General features: G+C 44.5%; 1 non-coding gene across 1 annotated transcript; it reads left to right on the forward strand.

Moving 5' to 3' along the window:
• Positions 1–4,573: 4,573 nt before the first annotated feature.
• On the forward strand, positions 4,574–4,647 carry trnat-ugu (transfer RNA threonine (anticodon UGU)). The gene has a single exon. It is a non-coding gene; the product is annotated as a tRNA-Thr (tRNA).
• Positions 4,648–24,387: the final 19,740 nt, after the last annotated feature.

A 24,387-nucleotide genomic window follows, 5' to 3' on the forward strand; every position in this document is an offset into this window, starting at 1 on the left:
CTTTGTGCGAGGTACGACTCCACCAAGTGGAGAGTTTTCCCCCGATTCCAATTGACTTCAATTTTGCTGGGATCCTTGATGCCACACTCACTCAAGGGCAATCACTCTCACCTCTCCTCTGGAATTCTACTCATTCTGGGGCGGCACAGTGGCGCAGTGGTTAGCACCGCAGCCTCATAGCTCCAGGGACCCGGGTTCGATTCCGGGTACTGCCTGTGTGGAGTTTGCAAGTTTTCCCTGTGTCTGCGAGGGTTTTCTCCGGGTGCTCCGGTTTCCTGCCAAAAGACTTGCAAGTTGATAGGCAAATTGGCCATTAGAAATTGTCACTAGTGTAGGGAGGTGGTAGGGAAATATAGGGACAGGTGGGGATGTTTGGTAGAAATATGGGATTAGTGTACGATTAGTATAAATGGGTGGTTGATGTTCGGCACAGACTCGGTGGGCCGAAGGGCCTGTTTCAGTGCTGTATCACTAATCTAAAAAAAAATAATCTAATCGAAAATTCGTCTCTGTTTGAACCAATCTGCAAAGAGGTTATAAGAACAGAAGAAATAGTAGCAGGAGTAGGCCATTTTGCCCCTCGAGCCTGCTCCGCCATTCAATAGGATCATGGCTGACCAGATCATGGCCTCAACCCCACGTTCTTCCTGGTTGATAAAAGTCTGTCGAACTCAGTCTTGAAGACATTCAATGATCCAGCTTCGATTGCTCTCTGCGCTAGAGAATTCCAAAGATTAATGAATCTCTGAGAGAAGAAATTCCGCCTCATTTCCTTCTTAAATGGAAAACCCCTAATTCTGAAACCGTGTCCCTGAGTTCTAGATTCCACCATGAGGGGAAACATTATCTCAGCATCTACCCCGTCAAGTCCCCTCAGAATCTTATATGTTTCAATACGATCACCGATCGTTTTTTCTCAGTTCCAATGAGTACAGGTCCAGCCTGCTCAACTCTCCTCATAAGACAACCCCTTCATCACAGGAATCAATCCAGTGAACCTTTTCTGAACTGCCTCCACTGCAAGGATATCCCTCCTTAAATAAGGAAACCAAAACTGTACACGGTACTCTCGGTGTGTTTTCACCAACACCCCTGTACATTTGCAGCAAGACTTCTCTACTTTTGTCCTCCATTCCCCCTTGAAATAAAAGGTAACATTCCATTTGCCTTCCTAATTATTTGCTCTACCTGCATGCCAACTTTTAGTGATTCATGTACAAGGACACCCAGATCCTTCCACACCGTAGCATTCTGTAGTCTCTTGCAATTTAAGTAATATTTTGCTTTTCCATTCTTCCGACCAAAGTGGATAACCTCACATTTTCCCATATTATACTCTACCTGCTAGTATTTGCTTGGAGCCGAGAGACCCTGGCAGAACCTAAACTGAGCATCGATGAGCAGATTATTGCCAAGTGTGTGGTGCTTGATCGCACTGTTGATGACATCTTCCATCACTTTGCTGCTGATTGATAATAGACTGATGGGGTGGTAATTGGTCAGATTGCATTTGTCCTGATTTTTTTTATGGAGAGGGCACACTTGGGCAATTTTCCACATTGTCGAGTAGATACCTGTGTTGTAGCTCTACTGGAACAGCTTGGCTGAGAGTGCAGCTAGTTCTGGAGCACAAGTCTTCAGTACTAGAGCCGGAATGTTGTTAGGGCCCATAGTCTTTGCTGCATCGAGTGCCTTCATCTGTTTCTTACTATCATGTGGAATGAATCGAATTGGCTGAAGACTGGAAACTGTGATGCTGGGGACCTCAGGAGGCCGAGATGAATCATCCACTGAGCAATTTCTGACAGAAGATTGTTAGAAATGCTTCAGCTTTGGCTCCAACATCATTGAGGATGGGGATGTTTTTGGAGCCTCCTCATCTCATCTGTCCACCATCATTCATGACTGGATGTGGTAGGACTAAGGACCTGTGATCTGATCGTGAGGGAGATATCCTTGCATGGAGTGGTGGGATCTATGGAGAATGATCCTGACAAGTGTGTGTAAACCTGGAATGGAAGCTTTCTGTGGAGGTTCAGGAGTAGGCCATTCAGACCCAGTATTTTATAAAGGTTTATCATAACTTATTTACTTTTACTCTATGCCTCTATTAATAAAGCCAAGTGTCCTGTTTTCTCTTAGCAGCCTTTTCAAACCTTCTAAGATTGGTGTACATTGTCTCTTTGTTCTTGCACCCACTTTAGAATTGTAACATTTCATTTATATTGCCTCTCCTTATTCTTCCTCCGAAATTGTATCACTTCACAATTCTCTGTGTAAATTTTATCTGCCATTTGAAAGCCCATTTTCCAGTTTTTTTTTTTAAGCTCCCCTGAAGTGTGTTACTATCACTGGCACAGGATGAAATTCCCGAGCATTCTTTGATGCTATCTCCATGGAAAGAGCAATCTGACACGCTAGCTCAAATGTAGGATTCTGTGTGTTTCGTATCTTTTCTCATTCACCAATATAAGCACAAATCTGTCTCATAATGTACTGTCTAAGAATGTGCCAAAGCTGCAATGCAGTGATAAATTCTTCAGTGTCACAATGTACTCACCAACTGTTTCACTACTTTTCTGCTTTCTGGTTCCAAATTTTTAGCTTGCCGTGATCTCTCGTGGCTTAGGGTTGAAATGTTCCTCTAACTTGGTGATGATTGTTTTGAATGGCACATCTTTTGCCTTGATAGGAGCAGGAAGCTTTGTTAGCTGGTCGTACACTTCCAGGCTAATTTCCATTAGCAAAATTGCTTTCTTGCCCTCAAGAATTGCTTTATTCTGAGTCTTGACCTCTATATTTTCATCTTCACATTCCAATATGTTATTAGCTCTGAAAAACATTTCAATTCTTTCAATATATGAACTGAATGGTTCTCGAGCCCTCTCATATGTTCCGAGCCATGTATCCCTTGGGTGTAGCCATATTTTCCCAAAATATCACTTAGAATCGGATGCACACTAAGACCCTGCGGCATCTCATTCAACTGAGGAGACAGTCTGTGGCCCAGGCTTCACACAATCCACCCAAAACCTCCACCATCCGAGCAGGTAGCTCACCAGGAGCTGGCTGATCTGGTTCACTGCAGTCCCTGCTGCTGTTTGCTGCCAATATTTTCGGACTTTTATCTCATCCTCATCACCATTTTCTCTGATATATTCAGGGGGCATCAGCAGAGAAAATGTACACCAAGTGTGGGAAGTGCAAGGACGTGTTTATTTACATCATTACCTCATGAACATAATATACAAATACATTACATGTGTGAATCACATCTTGATCACTATTACCTTTATACCAGATGTGTCTGAATAAATGGAACCCCGTCACAATAAACACTGTCACCTTTCAATGTTTAGCGGAGAGGTTTGACGGCCTGGTGTGTGTGATTCCCACATTAATGTGTTTGTACAAAGTTCGGAGAAAGACGGAGATATGAATAATTTGTTGGGAAATCTTTAAGCATATCACCATGTCTCTCACGCACAAAGAACTGCAAACACATGGATTCAGAAAGAACCTGAGTGCAAAATCAACAGAAAAAAACACAGCCAGAGAGACTTGCAATAACCTGTAGCTCAGGGAAAGTACATGATGTTATGGAAGGGACTTCGAACTTTTTTTTTGTGAATTTTATTTTGTTGAGGAAATTATAATCAAACTGAATAAATGTAAGACCAGTTCTTTTTCAAGAGGGCACTGAAAGTATTAATTTGACAACTATGTTGACAAGTTGTCACGACTCAAGTTAAATGTAGAACAGAAGCCCTGGTAACGGGGAAATGTGGACAGAGAAGTCAGTCGTGCCTCTTAATTGGACAAGCCCGGCAGCAGCAGCGCGCACCAAAGAGGGCAGAAAAATCGCAAGCTTTTGTTTGTAGCAGTCATTGTGTTTTAGCTTCTGGAGTGAGCAGCTGATAAAGTTAGCCAGAAGTAGTGTCAAGGAATGAGAGAAGACCGCAACCCGCCTTGTTTTGTAGCAAATCTTGAAAAGACTCTGAGGAGTTCACTGTGTCAATTCGTCTCATATTCTGTCTTTGAAGAAAGCCTGCTAAAATTAATTCTCAACCCCGCCTCTAAATAAACTCTTCTAAAAGAACCGAGTGACCTGTGTACATGTACTCGGAAATTAGACTGTATGTCAATTTTGGAACAACATATCTCATCTGCTGTTTTCTTCAGAAATGAGCAAGTAATCAGTCCAAGTGTTTTTTATTGTCTTTAACAGAGCCCTGAATTGTATAGAAAAGTCCCTTTTTTTCAGTATGTGTGTGTGCGTGTGTTCAGCTGAGGTAAGAAAGGGACTTTAAATGTTGGTTAAGGTAAAAAGGGAACTTTTAAAATTTCCACCTGTGTGTTTATGCTTTACTTCATGATTAGTTAAAACTTGTTCTATCAGAAACTGATAATTTTGTTGTTCATTAAGTGTCTTCTATTCTGGGAAAAATAGAGCAGATGATTGACTGTATCAGTAAGTGGGAAAAGTTAAAATTTTTGTTGTGACCTGTGGAGAAGTGGGATGAGAATAAATAGTAACCACCTCAGATTTCAATTGCAGCAGCACTTGTGATCTGGCTCTGTAGCTTAGTTGGTTAAAGCACCTGTCTTGTCAACAGGAGATCCTGGGTTCGATTCCCAGCGGAGCTTTATTTCATATTTGCAATATGCTTGAGAAGTTTCCGTATCAACATTTATGTCTGTGTCTTGTGAACTTTAACTGAGAATTCAAATTTCATGATGAATTTCATTCACAGGAGAAGACAGCCTTTGTGAAGGATGTGAGTTTGGAATGGCTCTTCCTCCTCGTCCGGAAATTCAGTGCTGATATTTCAAAGGCAACTTCTTTGATACAAATTTGTTCACAGTTGCATTCAACCTGGAAAAAAAGCTCGACCTTAATCTCACTGAAGGAAAGTGTGACCGTGTTGTATGTTTCAAAGTGTGTGTGTCATTATGTGTTGCTTGTAACTGAGACTGGGACACGACACAAGTGGGAGGGTTGATCTGAGGTTTGGAATATTTCTCAGTCAGGAACAAGAAAAATCAAAGGAACCAAATAAGAAAACCATTGTCTCATGTGGTTACCGAGAAACGGTGAGGAGATATCAAACTTTGTTCTATTCAAAACAGCTGTGTGAACTTTGACCTTTCCTGCCTTTTATAAACAGTATTTGAAGTGTCTCAGTAACAATGTTCAGTGTTGATGAGAGTGGGGTCTGGGTGAGCATCTGCTGAGTGTGACAGGGTCAGGACTGGATGCAGGAAGTTCTCTGACAGTCTCTCTCTCTCGCTGTTGGGTTTGAGTTGATTTTCAACTGGGAGCAGCTGGTTTTTCGATAAATGAAGGAAGTTCCCTCTCTCCATTTTTTTCTGACAGATAGTGTAGTATAAGGATGTAAAGGGTTAATGCTGAAGACAGTGGGATCAACCCCTCCCACTGTCTGAGTGATGATGTAACAGACAAATGAGATGAGGTTTGGGAGAAGAGAGAGCAGCACCAAGGATGCCAGCTTAGGAGGCTTGAAGAGTGTGTATATAGTATTGTGTAAATTAGAAAAGAGTTCTTAGTTCTTTCAGCTGGAAATGTGTCCAGAAAATATTGATAAAGTCACAATTTTATAATTCAGGAGTCGGAACACAGATATTAACTCCAAGTGACAGTTCTGGGTTCATTTAACAAAAGTAGAGAATAATATTACTCACTGCTTGAAATCCCCCAGTGAGGAGACAGTTAAACAAATGATCTGTTGGGGCATCCTTCGATCCAAGGTTTCGACAGCACTTAATCTCCCTTTCTGGTGAAATTCTCTGTTATTTGCAACTTTTTTATCCAGCTTTGATGGGTGAGTGAAAAAACTGAAAAAAGTGAACAGCTCCATCCTTTCTTTTCTTTCTTCTTCCCTTCTTTCCATCAGTTTCTCTTTTCTGTTCCAGATCAATGAGAATCCCAATTTAATCTGCTGTTTTATCCATTCCAATCAGAATTCAACATTCCAATCAAATCTATTTGTTATTCCACAGTGTCTCTCCATGTGTTTTATTCTGTTGTATTCTCTCACAGTCTGATTGATGATCAATGTTACATCTCACTCTCTGTTCTGGTGAAGATCAGAAGCCGTAATATCTGTTTGCACCACCCACCAAGTCGGCCTGAGGCTGTGCCTCGCTGATCATGTGGAGTTAGGAACATAGGAACATAGGAGCAGGAGTCGGCCATTCAGCCCATCGAGCCTGCCCCACCATTCAATATGATCATGGCTGATCGTCCACTTCAATGCCCTTTTCCCACACTTTCCTCATATTCCCTTATGTCATTTGTATTTAGAAATCTGTCAATCTCTGCTTTAAACATACTCAATGACTGAGCTTCCACAGCCCTCTGGGGTAGAGAATTCCAAAGATTCACAAACCTCTGAGTCAAGAAATTTCTCCTCATCTCTGTCCTAAGCGGCTACTCCCTTATTTTGAAATTCCTTCCCTTGGTTCTCGGCTCCCCAACCAGGGATCTTAGCTGCATCTACCCTGACTGTCGTTTAAGTATTTTGTAGGTTTCAATGAGATCACCTCCCATTCTTTGAAACTCTAGAGAATACAGCCCCAGTTTCTCCAACCTTTCTTCATACAACAGTCCCACCATCCCTGGAAGAAGTCTGATGAACCTTCGTTGAACTCCCTCCATGGCAATAATATCCTTCCTAAGGTAAGGAGACAAAAACTGTATTCCAAGTGCGGTCTAACCAAGTTTCTGTACAATTGAAGCAAGAATTCACGACTCCCGTACTCAAATCCTCTTGCGATAAAGGCTAACATACTTTGAGCTTTCCTAATTGCTTGCTGCACCTGCATGTTAGCTTTCAGTGACTTATTGACAAGGACACCCAGATCACCCTTATATTCTATACCTCAGCTAATAAAGGAAAGGATTCCATATACCTGCTGAACCACCTTTTTGACCTGTCCTGCTACCTTCAGGGATCTGTGGACATTCGCTCCAACGTCCCTCACTTCCTCTACACCGTTCAGTGTTCTCCCATTAATTCTGTATTCCTTTGCCTTTTTTGACCTCCCAAATGCATCAGCTCACACTTGTCCAATTTGAATTCCATTTGCCACTATTCTCCCCACCTGACCAGTCTATTGATTTCTTCCTGCAGTGTACAGCTATCCTCCTCGCTATCAACAACACGGACAATTTTCATGTCATCTGCAATCGTCTTGATTATGCCCTCTACATTCATGTCCAAATCATTAATTTATACCACAAAAAGCAGGGAACCTAGTTCTGAGCCCTGTGGAACACCACTTGAAACAGACCTCGAGTTGCACAAACACCCGTACCCAATTCCTTTTTGCTTCCTGACACCGAGTCTATTTTATGTCCAGCTTGCTACATTCCCCTGGATCCCATGTGCTTTTATTTTTTTTAACCGGTTTGTCATGTGGGACCTTGTCAAAAGTCTTGCTAAAATCCATGTAGGCCACATCAACTGCACTACCCTCACAATCCTCATTGTTACTTCTTCAAAAAATTCACTCAAGATAGTCAGACAGGAGCTTCCCTTAACAAATCCATGCTGATGATACTTGATTAATCTGAGCCTTTCTAAGTGACAGTTTATCCTGTCTCTCAGAATTAATTCCAATAATTCACCCACTATTGAGGTTAGGCTGACTGGCCTTTAATTATTCGGTCTTGCTTCCTTTTTCAACAATGGTGCAATGTTAGCAATAAAAACAAAATGTACTGCAAATACACAGCAGATCTGGCAGCATCTGTGGAGAGAGAAGCAAAGTTAACATTTCAGGTCAGTGACTTTTCATCAGAACAGATATGTTAACTTTGTTTCTCTCTCCACAGATGCTGCCAGACCTGCTGTGTATTTCCAGCACTAATAGTTTTTATTTCAGATTTGCAGCATCTGCAGAATTTTGTTTTTATTGCAGAGACCTCCAATCCTCTGACATCACACCTGTATCCAGTGAGGGATTGGAAACTGATGGTCAGACCTTCCACTATTTCCTCACTGGCTTCTTTTAACAGCCTGGGGTACATTTCATCCGGCCCTGATGATTTATCCACTTTCAAGGATGTTCATCCCATTTATACTTCTTCTCCCCCTCAGTTTATCATGTCCAATGCTTCACACTCCTTCTCCTTAATTATAATGTCTGCATCACCCCCTCATTTGTGAAGACAGTAAAGTATTCATTAACAAACATACCAACATCTTCAACCCTGACACATAGGTTACTTTTTAGTTCTTTGATGGGCCCTACTTTTTCCTCTGTTGCCTCTTACTCCCATGTATTGAAGAAATATCTTTGAATTCGTTTTGATTTTGCTTGTCAAAATTCTTTCATGCTCTGTGTTTTTCACCACTGCTCCCAAATGCCTGTAGTCATGTCAAAGCACAACTTGTCAGAAGTGGGATTTAAACCAACCCCTCCAGAGAGCGTTGTGATCTGAATGCACCATTTCAGACTGCTTGACCATCCTGTCTACCCCATGTGGATGCTTAATGCTGAGGTAGTTATCCATTATTTGTGAAAGTATTTGTGAGATTGTGGAAATGTCTGGAAGAGGAAAGACAAGCGGGAACTCTCGGTCCAAGGCCAAGTCTCGCTCCTCCCGGGCTGGACTGCAGTTCCCGGTGGGCCGTGTTCACAGGCTCCTGAGAAAAGGTAACTATGCTGAGCGTGTGGGTGCGGGAGCCCCGGTCTATCTGGCTGCTGTGCTCGAGTATCTGACCGCTGAAATCCTCGAGCTGGCCGGTAACGCGGCCCGGGACAACAAGAAGACCCGCATCATCCCCAGACACCTGCAGCTGGCCGTCCGCAACGACGAGGAGCTCAACATGCTGCTGGGAGGAGTGATCATCGCACAGGGCGGGGTGCTGCCTAATATCTAGGCCGTGCTGCTGCCCAAGAAAACCAGCGCTCAGAGCTACCAGAAAAAGGAAAGCGGCCAAAATGTCATCTAATAACCCAAAGGCTCTTTTCAGAGCCACCCACAGTCTCTGTGAAAGGGCTGATTACTGTCTAATTCCAGCATGTCAGTAACAGGACAGAATAGGATCTATTTAAAATGTTTAAGCAACTATTTCAGTGGCTTCTCACTGTCCCCCTGATCCCTGTGTGAAGGGAATTACCAATAGTCTAATTTATTCCTTTCCACACCAAGTTCGAGTTATTGGTCCCTTAAGGTTGCTGAATGGAGTCTTTTACCGCCAGTTACAGATAAGAAATGGGAAAAAAATGACAGGTTAAAACTGTGCGTAAAATAGCGCCAGGAATTTGTGGCGAAAATAGCGGAATAAACAAAGGTTTTTAAAGGTTGGTGGAAAATATTTTACGAACAACTTTAAATAGATTTTCCAGTAATCACTTCTTTCCGACACTGAAGTTGGCGCCTTTTGCGAATTCAAACTTTCTGCCAGGTCGACAATTTAAACCAATGTAATAAAAACAATAAATGCTGGAACCACTCAGCAGGTCTGGCAGCATCTGTGGAACGAGAAGCAGAGTTAACGTTTTGGATCCGGAACTGTTCGCACCCACACTGTTTGGGATCATCTTTTCCCTGCTGCTCTCATATGCATTCAAGTCTTCAGAAGAAGGAATTTTCCTCCACACATGATCAGGAGGCAGGTTGTTCAACCTTGCCTGTCTAAGAGCGAAGACCAAAGTACGGAAAGTCCTCATCAGGGAACTCCTCCTTGCTGACAATGCTGCATTAACATCTCACACTGAAGAGTGTCTGCAGAGTCTCATCGACAGGTTTGCGACTGCCTGCAACGAATGTGGCCTAACCATCAGCCTCAAGAAAACGAACATCATGGGACAGGATGTCAGAAATGCTCCCTCCATTAATATCAGCAACCACACTCTGGAAGTGGTTCAAGACTTCACCTACCTAGGCTCAACTATCACCAGTAACCTGTCTCTCGATGCAGAAATCAACAAGTGCATGGGAAAGGCTTCCACTGCTATGTCCAGACTGGCCAAGAGAGTGTGGGAAAATGGCGCACTGACACGGAACACAAAAGTCCAAGTGTATCAAGCCTGTGTCCTCAGTATCTTGCTCTACAGCAGCGAGGCCTGGACAACATATGTCAGCCAAGAGCGACGCCTCAATTCATTCCATTTTCGCTGCTTCAGGAGAATCCTTGGCATCAGGTGGCAGGACCGTATCTCTAACACAGAAGTCCTCGAGGTGACCAACATCCCCAGCTTATAGGCCCGACTGAGCCAGCGGCGCCTGAGATGGCTTGGCCATGTGAGCTGCATGGAAGATAGCAGGATACCCAAGGACACATTGTACAGAGAGCTCGCCACTGGTATCAGACCCACCGGCCATCCATGTCTCCACTTTAAAGACGTCTGCAAATGCGACATGAAGTTCTGTGACATTGATCACAAGTCATGGGAGTCAGTTGCCAGTGATCGCCAGAGCTGGCGGGCAGCCATAAAGGCGGGGCTATAGTGCGGCGAGTTGAAGAGACTTAGCAGTTGGCAGGAAAAAAGACAGAAGCGCAAGGGGAGAGCCAACTGCATAACAGCCCTGACAACCAATTTTATCTGCAGCACCTGTGGAAGAGTCTGTCACTCTCGAATTGGTCTTTATAGCCACTCCAGGCACAGCTCCACAAACAACTGACCACCTCCAGGCGCTTACCCATTGTCTCTCGAGACAAGGAGGCCAAAGAAGAAGGTGTGGCATTTCACTGAGGGCATGAGTCGACTGGGGAAATAACTAACTGTGGAACCTCAGGCACTGTTTACACAGCCCGTTTAGAAAATCAAATCCACTGCACATCCTTGCTGCAAGTGAAATGTCAAATTCGGGGATTCCAGTTTTATTCCCGAATACAGCACAGATTTATTCCAGTCAGTTCTGAACAGCCTATCCCAGCTCCCGTTTCCAGGTCACTGCTCTCTCTGTGTGAGGCGGTGGGTGGCTCTTAGAAGAGCCTTTGTTGTGTGTTTGCTGGAAAGGGTCGAGTTGTTCAGCCGCCGAATCCGTGGAGTGCGGCCCTGCTGTTTCAGAACGTACACCACATCCATGGCAGTGACCGTCTTGCGCTTGGCGTGCTCAGTGTAGGTGACCGCATCCCTGATCACATTCCCGCGAGTCCCCTCATAGATCAAACCCGAGAACCGCTTGACCCCGCCGCGGCGAGCCAGGCGGCGGATTGCTGGTTTAGTGATGCCCTGGATATTATCACGAAGCACTTTGTGGTGCCGCTTTGCTCCGCCTTTTTAGTACCTCCCTCTCTCAATTTGTACCCTCTCCATTGCCTCCACTCTCTTCACTTCCACTGATATTTTGTCCAATTCCACTTCCTTAGTGATCACTGATACAAAATACTCATTAAGTAGATTAACATTGCCCTGCACTTCCAAGCATATATTACCCTCTTTGTCCCTAATCGGCCGCACTCTACCTCTTACTACCCACTTATCATTTACATGCTGCTCAAAGATTTTTGGGTTCCTTTTCATGTTGACTGCCAGTCTATTCTCATAGAAATAGAGAATAAGCTAAATATAGAAGATATAAATATTTCGCATCCTTGATGAGGTGGAACTTTTTTCTGTTGTGGGTGGTAATGACTTGGCCCACGAGTGTGGTGGAAGCAGAGACAATCAATGATTTGAAAGGGAAATTGGATGGATACTTGAAGGAAAGAAACTTGCAGGAGGAAAGGGATCGAGCTGGTGAGTGGAACTGACTAGATTGCTCCAAGGAGAGCCAGCATGGACATGATGGGCCAAAGGACCACGTTCTGTGCTGTAAATAACTCTGTGTTGTTTCTCAAATTCAATCCACTGGTGCTTGGTAAATAATTTCAAAGTAAATTGTGCAACTGGAAAATCAGAACCAAGGCAAGGGACGCGTAAGGAAGCAGAATTGCTGAAGCCCGGGATTGAACCTGGGTTCCCATGGATCAGATACTCCTCCACTAGGGATCCACTAGGGATCATCCAAGTTACTTTTAAATCCTCCCATGGGTCCACATGTCAGACTGAGTTCCATGTTGTAGAATCAAGCAAAGGAAATCTGCTCAGTTCCAAAACTATCAGCAAATTGAAGCTGATTACGATCAACATCATCAGAGGTCAGAACGACCTGGTGAAAGAAGACACCCTGAAGAAGGATCCACAATTATTCAAAGACATCAGCAAAGTAAAAAAGAAGAAAATCGATGATAAAAACAGAAAGTGCTGGAAAAACTGAGCAGGTCTGGCAGCATCTGTGGAGAGAGAAGCAGAGTTAACATTTCAGGTCAGTGAACCTTCTTCAGAACTGGCAGATATAAGAAATGTAAAGGATTTTAAGCAAGTAAAGTGCGGGTGGGGCAAAAGATAACAAAGGAGAAGGTATTGATAGGACAAGGTCACGGAATAGCTTAACAGAAGGAGAGGGCGGGGGAAGTGGGGGTTGGAGAGGGTGGGGGGACATAGCGGGGGAAGTGAGGGGAGAGGGCGGGGAGAGGGGTGGGAAGCAAGTAGAGAGCGTGGGGGAAGCGGGGAGAGAGTGTGGGGGAAGCAAGTAGAGAGCGTGGGGGAAGTGGGGAGGGAGCGGCCGAAGACGGTGGTGGCGGTGGGTGTGCTCTCCTCCTGCTCCCCGCTCTCTCCGGACATTCTCCCCCGCCTGATCTCTCTGGCCATTCCCTGCTGCCATGTAAACACATGGCCTTTGTTTTGCTTTACATTGCCTTTGTGTGATTATTTGAGCAGCGCCATCTTTAGTCCTGGCAGCTGCCAGAACGTCGCTGACTGGGACGTTTTATTTGAACAGGCTGCTTTTGCACATGTGCTGATGCAGCGCCACCTAGTGGTGGCATTGTCAGCAAATGCAGCCTTTCATTTCCTGGAATGTTCGTGCGTGTTTTCTTTTGTACCTGTCAGTGCCTGGGAGGAGAGAGTCAGCTTCTCTTCGTAACCGTGAATTTCTGGTGTGACAATGTGGGTTTTTACTCTGTATGTTTCAATTTTTGATCTGTGACTGTTTGTTTCTGCTATTGCGATGTGAGTTTCACCACCTATCTTTCAACAACTTGTATGTGAGCATCAGCTTTTGTCCAATTCTATCAGTTTCTGATATAGAGTCATAGAGTTATACAGCACAGAAACAGGCCCTTCGGCCCATCGTGTCTGTGCCAGCCATCAAGCACCTAACTATTCCATTTCCCATTATCCAGCACTTGGCCCGTAGCCTTGTATGCTATGGCATTTCAAGTGCTCATCTAAATACTTCTAAAATGTTGTGAGGGTTCCTGCCTCTACCACCCCTTCAGGCAGTGTGTTCCAGATTCCAACCACCCTCTGGGTAAAATTTTTTCCTCAAATCCCCTCTAAGCCTCCTGCCCCTTACCTTAAATCTACGCCCCCTGGTTATTAACCCCTTTGCTAATGGAAATACTTTCTTCCTATCTAAACTATCAATGCCCTTCATAATTCTGTATAGCTCTCCCCTCAGCCTTCTCTGCTCTAAGGAAAACAACCCTCGATTTTTCAGTCTCTCTTCATAGCTGAAATTCCCCAGTCCAGGCAACATCCTGGTGAATCTCCTCTGCACCCTCTCCAGGGCAATCACATCCTTCCTATCATGTGGTGCCCAGAACAGTACACAGTACTCCATCTGTGGCCTAACTAGCATTTTATACAGCTCCATCATAACGCCCTGCTCTTATATTCTATGCCTCAGACGATCTATATCGTCCTGTAATCTAATATTTACGACACCACCAATTTTCGTGTCATGTGTGAGAAAGGGTTTGATTCTATCCCTATCAATTTCTGTTACATGCATGTGCTTTTAATCTGCACCTCCTCTAAGTGAGTGTGTTTTATTCTCTGTAATGGTCTGTCTCTTGTAGGTGAGTCTGTGTTTTGCTTTTTATCTCTCAGTCTTCCATGTATGAGCCTGGTTTTGTACCTACTTTTCTTTGTACCTTGCAGTATGGATATGGAAGAGAGGTTTTTACACATTACCTGCCAAATCCTGCGAAATGATTTTTGGGTTTCACACAGTATCTGTCAGTTTCTTGTCTAGGCCTGTTGTTTTAATCTGTCCCTGGCATTTGCTGGTTTGTTAGTGTGGGGTTTACACTGTACCTGTCAGTTTCTCAGATGTGAGTGTTGGTTTCACTTTGTATAGAATCATAGATCACAGAATACTTACAGCACAAAAGGAGGTTTCAGCTCATCGTGCTTGTGCTGCCTCTCTGCACAAGCAACTCAGCTCATGCCACATCGTCATGTATTCCATGAAAACCTGATTTTTTTTTCTCGTCAGATAATTATCATATATCCTTTTGAAAGCTATGGTTGAACCTTCCTCCGTCACACTCTCAGGCAGTACATATCAGATCTTAACCACTCGCTGCGTAAAAAAAGGTTTTTCCTCATGTTGCCTTTGGTTCTTTTCCCAATCACCTTAAATCGGTGTCCTCTGCTTACTCAGCCATGAGCAATATTTCCCATTGCTTTCTCAGCACTGATGAATTGTGAGGTGGGAGACAGCCAGAAGTCCCACTGAGCTGCACTGACTCCCAGCTGAAAAAGAAATGAGATAAAGTTCAATCTTTCACAGCGAGATGCTGCAGAGAGTTAAGAGTCCCGAATGAAAGTGAGACTTTCTCATACTGTTGTTGAATTTCATTTCAAACACTCCTTGTACTCTCTGCTACTGAAGCCGAAAAATAGGGAAAATCTAAATAGCACTCAAACTCACAACCCTGAGATTAAACGTCCCATGATTGACAGACTGAACTGTCACTTCTACTCCACCTCTGTTTGGATGGATGCAACTGTATGCTCCAATGCAAGGGCAGCTTTCAAATCCTCCCATAGATCCACATGTCAGACTGAGTTCCATGTTGTAAACTCAAGCAAAGGAAATCTGCTCACTTCCAAAACTATCAGCAAATTGAAGCTGATTACGATCAACATCATCAGAGGTCAGAACTACCTGGTGAAAGAAGACACCCTGAAGAAGGATCCACAATTATTCAAAGTCATCGACAAAGTGAAAAACAAGAAAATCGATGAGCCAATCCAAGCCAAACAGAAACAATTGAAGAATTCCATTCCAGACCAGAACACAATTTTGTTGCTTTTGGAGCCAGGTCTCAGTTAATGCTAGAATATGGCTACCTGCCTGACCCTAACCCGACGGGTCCTGATGACATGTGTCGGGTTTGGGTCGCTCCTCCGGGTTCGGCATTTGGGTTCGGCATTCGGGCTCAGGTCAGGCCGGGCTGGGTCAGACACACTCGAATACTCTAAATGCCTTGTGTTCGAATTGTGTTAGTGAAACACTGGAAACTGCAGATCTTTTGAAGTGTACTTCCTACTCTGCTTGGTATTTCAACTTACTGTGTACTAATCAATAAACAGTTTTTGTGTACATTGTAGCAGAACTCAGCCACAGGCGCATAATTATCCGGTTAGCTCTTTCTTGCCCTTTCCTGATTCTAGGGGTGTTGAAGGTCTTTGCCATTTTAATCTTAATGAAATATTTACAATGTAATCAGTTGCTGCACTGTTGTGTAATAAGATGTTTTTAATGAGTTCTATTTTTCATTGACACAAATTTAACCTTTTTGTGTTTTGGTTTCTCTCTTGGTTTTCCTTCGTGCTTTGTATTATTGGTGACAAAAGCAGTTGAACAGCTTCAATCTGCATTAATAGCAACTTCACCCTTTTCTTTAAGTGCACAGTTTCCAAATGAATTGACTGCATCCCGTAAGGGGTTGGCAAGACGTCTCGTGCCTGCCTCAAAACATATTGTATTGAATAAAGATTGTAAAGTAAAGGAGGCTTGTAATGCAAATTAAGAGATTTATAGGGGAAAGACAATGAATTATGCTCTGAATTTGGAATATATTTAATTAATTAAGTGTCAGACTTGATAAATCGCTGCTTTTAGTTTAATGTGGCCTCAGTGTTTATGGATAATTAGTGAAATTAAGAGGCATTTTTTATATACAAAGCTGGGCATTAGTACTTAATAGTTGATAAATAATTTTGAATATATTTTAATTTCTTTATTCATTTGACACGGGTAAATACGAAGCAGTCTTAAATAAGTTAATTTTTTTTTGTAAAATCTGATTCCCAGATTAAAATATTAGATCAAGGGAGAAATTTCAAAGATTACTGGACCAGTAATCCAGAGGCCTAGACTCAAGATCCAGTGACAGACAGGACGTTAAGGCGGGAAACACTCTGCACTAGTCTGCAGTGAGCGATTCCATCGAAGGTAGAGCACAATCTCTTTAATAAAAGAATGTATATTTTATAATAATTAATCACTCAAGACCTTCCTGGTCTCTGCATCTCAGCTGCTCTCTGGATAAACTTGCAGAAAGTATTTCAACCTGTAAAGCAGGAGTCTAGGGAATGTATAATGATATTTTCTAGCCTTCTGGCAATATTTTAATCAATACAGTGTGAGACAAACTGTCTGGGCACAACTCCATGACTTTCTCTTTAACCAGTGACCTAACAATCACTAACTTCTATGGTAACAATCTTCAGCTCATCACCTCCGGTACACAGCTCTATTCTTAATGTACATTTAAACAACCTTTCAAGTCCAGTTACAGTTTTTGTTGCCTTATCTGCACAAGCTTAAAAAGTGAAAAACGGAAGCAAGTTTAACTGAACATTCTGGTGGTCGGTTCGGGCACGTGAAAAAATGAAAGGACTCGGACCAGGTCGGATGTGGTGCTGTCAGGCTTGGGTCGGGTTACATTTGCTGACCCGAGCAGGCCTTTAGTTACTGTTGCAACCTTATATTCCCACTTGACAATCTGTATATTTTGTTCATTTCAATTTTGTCGACAAGCTCTTTGAATCCAGTTCCCCGGTCCTCAAGCAGGCTCAGTTTGGAAATCGATTCCGCTTTCCGGAAGGCTGAAACCAATCGATGACCTTAAACTAAAAATGTCAACAGAGAAGGGCTCGTCTGGGATTTGAACGCAGGACCTCTCGCATGTTAATCATTTATACACCCAAAGTGAGAATCATGCCCCGAGACCAACGAGCCACGATTGGTGAACTTTTTATTTGCTCCTGTGGAATTTCACTGGCGCCCACAGCCGATCATCCATTTTTTTCTGATCAAAGCAACATCCTGCAAAGCTGAAATAAAAACAGAAAGTGCAGGAAATGCTCAGCACCTCGGGCAGCATCTGTGGAGAGAGAATCAGAATTAACATTTCAGGGTTTTCACCTTTTGTTTGAGCCATCTTTTCAGACTGCTTCTGTCCATCCAATCTCACTTTTTATTCTATCCACATTCTAAAGGTGATACAGTGGTGAGCACTGCAATCTCACAACTCCAATGACCCAGGTTTAGTTCTGAGTACTGCTTGTGTGGAATTTGCAAGTGATACTTTTTCAAATGCATTCGTAAAATCCAAATAAACAACATCCACTGCATTCCATTCATCAACTTTCTCAGATAGTTTATAAAAAAATGCAGTTAGATTTGTCAAGCATGAACTCCCATTTATAAATCCATGCCCACTCTCCTCAGTTAACTCAAACCTCTCCAAATTTGATTAGATTATGGATACAGCAGTGAAACAGGCCCTTCAACCCACCAAGTCTGTGCCGAACATCAACCACCCATTTACACTAATCCCATATTCCGACCAAACATCCCCACCTGTCCCTATATTTCCCTACCACCTACCTATACTAGTGACAATTTATAATGGCCAATTTACCTATCAACCTGCAAGTCTTTTGGCTTGTGGGAGGAAACCGGAGCACCCGGAGAAAACCCACGTAGACACAGGGAGAACTTGCAAACTCCACACAGGCAGTACCCAGAATCGAACGCGGGTCCCTGGAACTGTGAGGCTGCGGTGAAAACCACTGTGCCGCCCAAATGACTTCAATTTTTTTCCCTAACCTGTTGGTTTCATGCTGATAGCAAGCTCACCATGGAGCATGTATTTGGCAATGTGACCGTCATTCATTTGGCCCAGTCAACAGAGTCACCGCTGACTCAAGAGGGCAAACATGCTGTGGATCACTGCACGCTGGTGTACTTCCGCATTCGGCACTCTTTCCTGCCAGGAGATGGCCAATATCCATCTGAGACAGCGGAGGTGGAAGCTGTTCAGCTGCTTTCCTTGGCTTATATAAGTTGTTGATGCTTCTCTACTATAAAGGAGGGTGCTGAGATCACAAGCCTGTTACACGTGGAGCTTTGTATCGTTCAGTTTGCTGTCGGTTCACACTCATCTTCTCAACTTTGACATGACAGCTGCAGCATTGACAATCCTGGTGCTGATTTCAGTATCAAGGGACAGATTGCTGGTGATTGTTGATCCAAGGTATGTGAAGCTGTTGACAACCTCCAAAGTGAGATTGTCGATGTTGATGGAAGGTGGAGTCTCTACGTCCTGGCCCATAACATTGACCTTCCTGAGGCTGATCGTCAGTCCAAATTCCTTGCAGGCCAGGGAGAAGCTATCTACAAGCTGCTGTAAGTGAACTTCATTATGGGATGTCAGCGCAGCATCATCAGCAAACAGCAACTCACAGACTAGGAATTTACCCACTTTGGTCTTGGCGCACAGTCTTGCCAAGTTGCACAGCTTGTCGTCAGCTCTGATGTGCAGGTGAACACCCCCATCTGAGTCACTGAAAGCGTACAATAGCAGCATGGAGAAGAATACACCAATTATAAAGGATGTGATAACTAGACAGTTAGAAAATAATGATATGATTGGGCAGAGTCAACATAGATTTATGAAAAGGAAAACAGGTTTGAAAAACCTGTTGAGTTTTTTGAGGATTTTACCTGCAGAACAGATAAAGGAGAACCAGTGGATGTGTGGTATTTGCATTTTCCTTTGGTAAGATCCCACACAGGAGGTGAGTAAACAATATTAGAGCACATAGGATTGGGGATAATATACTGGCATGGATTGAGAATTGGTTAACAGACCGAAAACAGAGAGCAGGAATAACGGGTCCTCCTGAGGATGGCAGGCTGTTACTATTGGGGTACTGCAAGGATCAGTGTTGCAGCCACAGCTGTTAACAACCTATATAAATGATTTGGATGTGGGGATTAAATGTAATATTTCCAAGTTTGCAGATGACACAAAGCTCGGTGAAGTGTGAGTTGTGAGGAGGATGCAGAGAGGCTTCCAGGGGACCTGGAGAGGCTAAGTGAATGGGCAAGAACATGGACTATAATGTGAGTAAGTGTGAAGTTATCCACTTTGGTAGAATAAACAGAAAGACAGAGTATTTCTTAAATGGTGAGAGGCTGGGAAGTGTTGATGTCCAAAGGGACCTGGGTGTCCTTGTTCCTGAGACACTAAAAGCTCTTGTGCAGGTGCAGCAATCAATTAGGAAGGCAAATGGTATGTTGGCCTTCACACGAGGGGTCTTGAGTACAGGAGTAAAGATGTCTTGCTGCAATTGTATAGAGCCTTGTTGAATCCGCACTGGAGTATTGTGTACAGTTTGGTCTCCTCATCTAAGGACGGATATACTTGCCATAGAGGGAGTGAAACAGAGGGTCACCAGACTAATCCCTGGGATGGTGGGATTGTCTGATGAGGAAACTGGGCCTGTATTCCTTAAAGTTTCGAAGAATGAGAGGTGATCTCATTGAAACTGACAAAATTCTTACAGGGCGTGATAGTTTGGATGTAGACAGGATGTTTGCCCTGGTTGGTGAGTCTAAAACCAGGGGACATCGTCTCAGAATAAGGAGTAGGCCATTTAAAACTGAGAAAAGGTTGAATTTCTTCACTCAGATGGTGGTGAATCATTGGAATTCTGTACCCCAGAGGGCTGTGGCAGCTCAATCATTGAGCATGTTCAAGACAGAAATTGATAGAAATCTTGATAATCATGATATCAAGGGAGATGGGGATAGCAGGGGAAAGGGGCATAGAGGTAGATAATCAGCCATGATCAAATTGAATGGTCGAGCAGGCTCGACGGGCTGAATGGCCTAGTCCTATGTTCCTCTGTTCCTAAGAGAGTTGGCGCCAGCGCGCAGCCCTGCTTTACCCCACTGCTGATCTTGAAAGTGTCTGATGTTGCTCCATTGTAACTGATGGAACTGTGCATGTTCTTGTGGAAAGAAGAAGAGACCATCTCTGCTGACAAGATCAAAGGCCCTGGTGGTGTTTCTTAAAACATATGTGGCTCTGTGGTGCAATGGATAGTGTGTTGGACCTGATAAATAATGATAGAGAAAATGTTCAAAGGTGTGGGTTCGTTTCTCATCAAAGTCTAATTTTGGACCAGAGACACAGGAGCACGACGGAACAGAGAGATAAGAAGTGCGTCAAAAGCACAGACTTGGAGACAGAGCAAGGCAGGAGTGACATCACAATGGAGAGTGAGAGCAGGGAAACAGAGAGCCGCTGGGGTGAGTTTCCAGGATTTGGTTCTTGCTTCGGTGCAGTGGAAGGAGCTGTTTGGTGAGGATCTGTTAAGCTGTGACATCACAGGCAAGCAGGTAGTTCATTGATTTGGAAGAAGCTGCATGTTTGATGAGTATCTGGTAAGTGATTAATTTCCATTTTAGTCCTAATGTTTAAAATAGTAAACAAACTAGTGGTAAGCTTAATAAAATACACAATAAAATAAATAATTGAATAAAATAATTAAGTAGTTAATTAGAACACGTTAAGGATGACAGGACAGGTGATGTGTCACAGCTGCAGCATGTGGGAGTTCCTGGATGCCAGTGTGATCCAGGGCAAACACGTCTGCAGTAAGTGTTTGCGGCTCAAAGAGGGAGAAAAAAGGAATGTAGTGGTGGTAGGGGACAGTATAGTAAGGTGGATTGACTCTGTTCTCTGCAGCAAAGAGCAAGAGTCCAGACGGCTGTGTTGCCTGCTGGTGTTCGGATTAAGGACATCTGCTCAGGGCTGGAGTGAAACATACAAAGGGAGGGGGAGGATCCAGTTGTCGTGGTAAATGTCGGTACCAACGACATAGGCAGGAGAAGGATAGAGGTGCTGCATCGTCAGTATGAGGAACTAGGCAGCAAATTAAGAAGCAGAACCTCAAAGGTAATCATCTCTGGATTATTACCTGAGCCACGTGCAAATTGGCATAGGACAAATAAGATTGGAGAAACTTATGCACAGCTCAAAGTCTGGTGTGATAGTAGTGGGTTCTGGTTCGTGGGGCATTGGCACCAGTACTGGGGAAAGAGGTGGCTGTTCCGTTGGGACAGTCTGCACCTGAACCATGCTGGGGCCGGTGTTCTAGCGAGCCACATAACTAGGGAAGTAGAGACGGTTTTAAACTAAATAGTAGGGGCAAGGGATCAAATTTGGGAAGATATGGTGAATCAAGGAGGAGAGACAAGGCAAGAGAGAAAGGTATAAATAGGGGAAATGATAAAGAGACCGAGACAGGAAGAGATAAAGCATACAAATCAAAGAGTAAATCAACAGATAAGGCTAGAGGTGACAAAAATAATAAAAGGACAAAACTAAATGCTCTGTATCTGAATGCATGGAGCATTCGAAACAAAACAAATGAACTGAGAGCACAAATAGCATAAATAAGTACGATCTCGATCTGATAGTCATTACAGAGACATGGCTGCAGGGCGACATAGATTGGGATGTGAATATTGGAGGTGACATGACATTTAGGAAGGACAGGAAGCTTGGAAAAGGTGATGGGGTAGCTCTGTTAATTAATGATGGTATCAGCACAATAGAGAGGGATGACCTAAGTTTAGGAGATCAGGATGTAGAAGCAGTTTGGGTAGAGATGAGAAATCATGAAGGCAAGAAGTCACTTGTGGGAGCAGTGTATAGGCCACCTAACATTAACCACACTGTAGGATGGGGTATAAAGGAAGAAATAATGGCAGCTTGTCAGAAAGGTACAGCGATAATTATGGGGGGTTTTAATCTACATGTAGACTGGAAAATTCAGATGGGCAGAGGTTGCCTAGATGAGGAATACATAGAATGTTTTTGGGATAACTTCTTGGAACAATACATTCTGGAGCCAACCAGAGAGCAGGCTATACTAGACCTGGCATTGTGCAACGAGATAGGATTAATTAATGACCTCATAGTTCAGGTGCCCCTAGGTAGTAGCAATCATAATATGATTGAATTTTACATTCAGTTTGAGGGAGAGAAGAGTGGGTCCCAGACTAGTATTTTAAACATAAATAAGGGCCTTTTGGCTAAGATCAAGTGACGTATCTGTTCTTATCGGTGCTTATTTGGAAGAGAAGAAAGCATGATCATTGGCTTTTGATCCTGGGTAGGCTTTGAGTAAAATGGCTATAACCAATCTTCGCGCTTCAGGCCAGGGAGTGCGGAACACCGTTCGGGTCGTGGTGAAGGACAAGGAAGGAGATGCACTGGTCGATCGCACCTTCTTCATCAAGAAAATCCTCATCAATTGCTGTGGATTTCAAGCTTCGGACATCTTCTGCCTGCAGGATTTCCCCAGCAGTGGGTATTTCGACATGATGTTCAAGAATGTGGCAGGATGCATCAAGTTCCTGAAGGCGTTCAAGGAGAAAGGGGACCAGGCGCCGTTGTCGATCCTCACAGTGAAGGCACTCTTCACAACGTGACCAGGTGGTGACGATTCATCTCTACAACCCCCATGTTCCGGTGGTGGATGTACTCACCTTTCTCACCAAGTACGTCGAGGTGGCCGGCAGCAGCACTGATGTCAAGAACCCCTTTGAGATTTGGACCAGCAAGCGGCAGGTCAAGGTGACCTTGTAGGTCGATGCCAGTGGAACCATGATCCACCCTCCCTCCAGCTTCGCTATCGGGGGAAGTCGAGGCTTCTTGGTCTACGCTGGGCAGCCCAGATTTTGCTGCACCTGTGGCAAATCTGGTCACGCGGCAGCTAACTGCAGCACGGTTGTTTGCAAGAACTGCAAGGAGGAAGGCCATCAGACCAAGGACTGTAAGCAGACTAAGTGTTGCAACTTGTGCGGTGCGGCAGGCCATCTCTACAAAACCTGCCCCAAACGCTGCCTCAGTTATGCTCAGGCGGCAAGGTCCAATGAAAGGCCGGGAGAAGGTTCGACGAAGGCGTCCGGTGCTGGAAAGAAGACAAGCAACCTTCTCCGCAGTGAGGAACTTCTACCTGAGAAGGAGAACAAAGGGGAGGCAGCTGAAACCAGCGACCCAGCACCTCCCCTGCATCCGGAAACCCCTCCTCCACAGACAGAATCAATGGACGAGGAGGCAGCAGATGGACAAACCGGTCAGTGGAAAGTGGTACAAAGGAAAACTACAAAGAAAAGACCTCCAAAAGCAGAACAGGTCACCACCCAAACCAGTGGCAAGAGGAGACTACCTTCTGACACAGACTACAACAGCTCCTCTTCACTGGATGAGGAAGTGCTGGAACGACGGCCCCTTCAAAAGAAGCGGCAGAACTCCAAGGAGCTGGAAGATAACGCCCCCCAGCCCCCGGACACAGGAAGATGTGATGGGCCTGGCGAGCCCCAACCCCAAAGCGCCACACCTAACAACATGGCCAGCGCATCCCAGCTCCGGGACACTGAGAGCAAAGACACGTCTGGCGCACCTCAGCTCCGGGAAGCAGGGAGCAGTGATGTTTTCGAGGAGGAACAGAGGGGAACAGCAGAGGACAACCCTATCCTTACTGCCTACAAGACCCCCCCCCCCCCCACCGATGTCAACCCAGCGGAACAAACCCTGCATGAAAAACCAGGAGGGGTTTCTGAGCCCAACGAATGTGAAACAGCTTGCGTACACTATGGGTATGCAGGAACATCCCGAACGACTGGGACTAGCAAGGACAAATGGTATGGGAAGCAACAACCAACTTTTTAAAAATGGGTATAAGGATTGCTTCCACAAATGTGAGTAGCATTAAATCCACTACGCGATATGTTTCAACCTTGGATTACCTTGCCAAGGTCAAAGCCGACCTCCTGTTTCTGCAGGAGTGTGGAATACCACATCTCAGCACCTACAGGCAGTGGTCACGATGGTGGTCCCATGGGCCATCGATCTGGTCGGGGGGAAATGACTGCCGTTCCTCCGGCCTGGGTATTCTGCTGCGGGGAGGTAACTTCACCATCTCCGAAGTTAAGGAGGTGGTGGGCGGTCGCCTCCTCGGAGCAGACGTAATGGACAACAACGCTCCGCTCCGGTTGATCAACGTGTACGCCCCGGTACAACGCAGCGAGCGGCTGACCGTCTTCCAGCAGCTCCCACTGCTGCTGGCGACGTCCAGGCCAGTCATCCTAGGCGGTGACTTCAACTGCATCATCAATGCGGCTGGACGATCCGGCAGTGACGACAGCAAACTGGACACTACGTCCAGATTCCTAATAGAAACAGTTAAAGATGCCAAACTGCA

The sequence above is a fragment of the Heterodontus francisci genome, unplaced genomic scaffold (genome assembly GCF_036365525.1).
Source record: "Heterodontus francisci isolate sHetFra1 unplaced genomic scaffold, sHetFra1.hap1 HAP1_SCAFFOLD_43, whole genome shotgun sequence".
NCBI classification, from domain to species: domain Eukaryota; kingdom Metazoa; phylum Chordata; class Chondrichthyes; order Heterodontiformes; family Heterodontidae; genus Heterodontus; species Heterodontus francisci.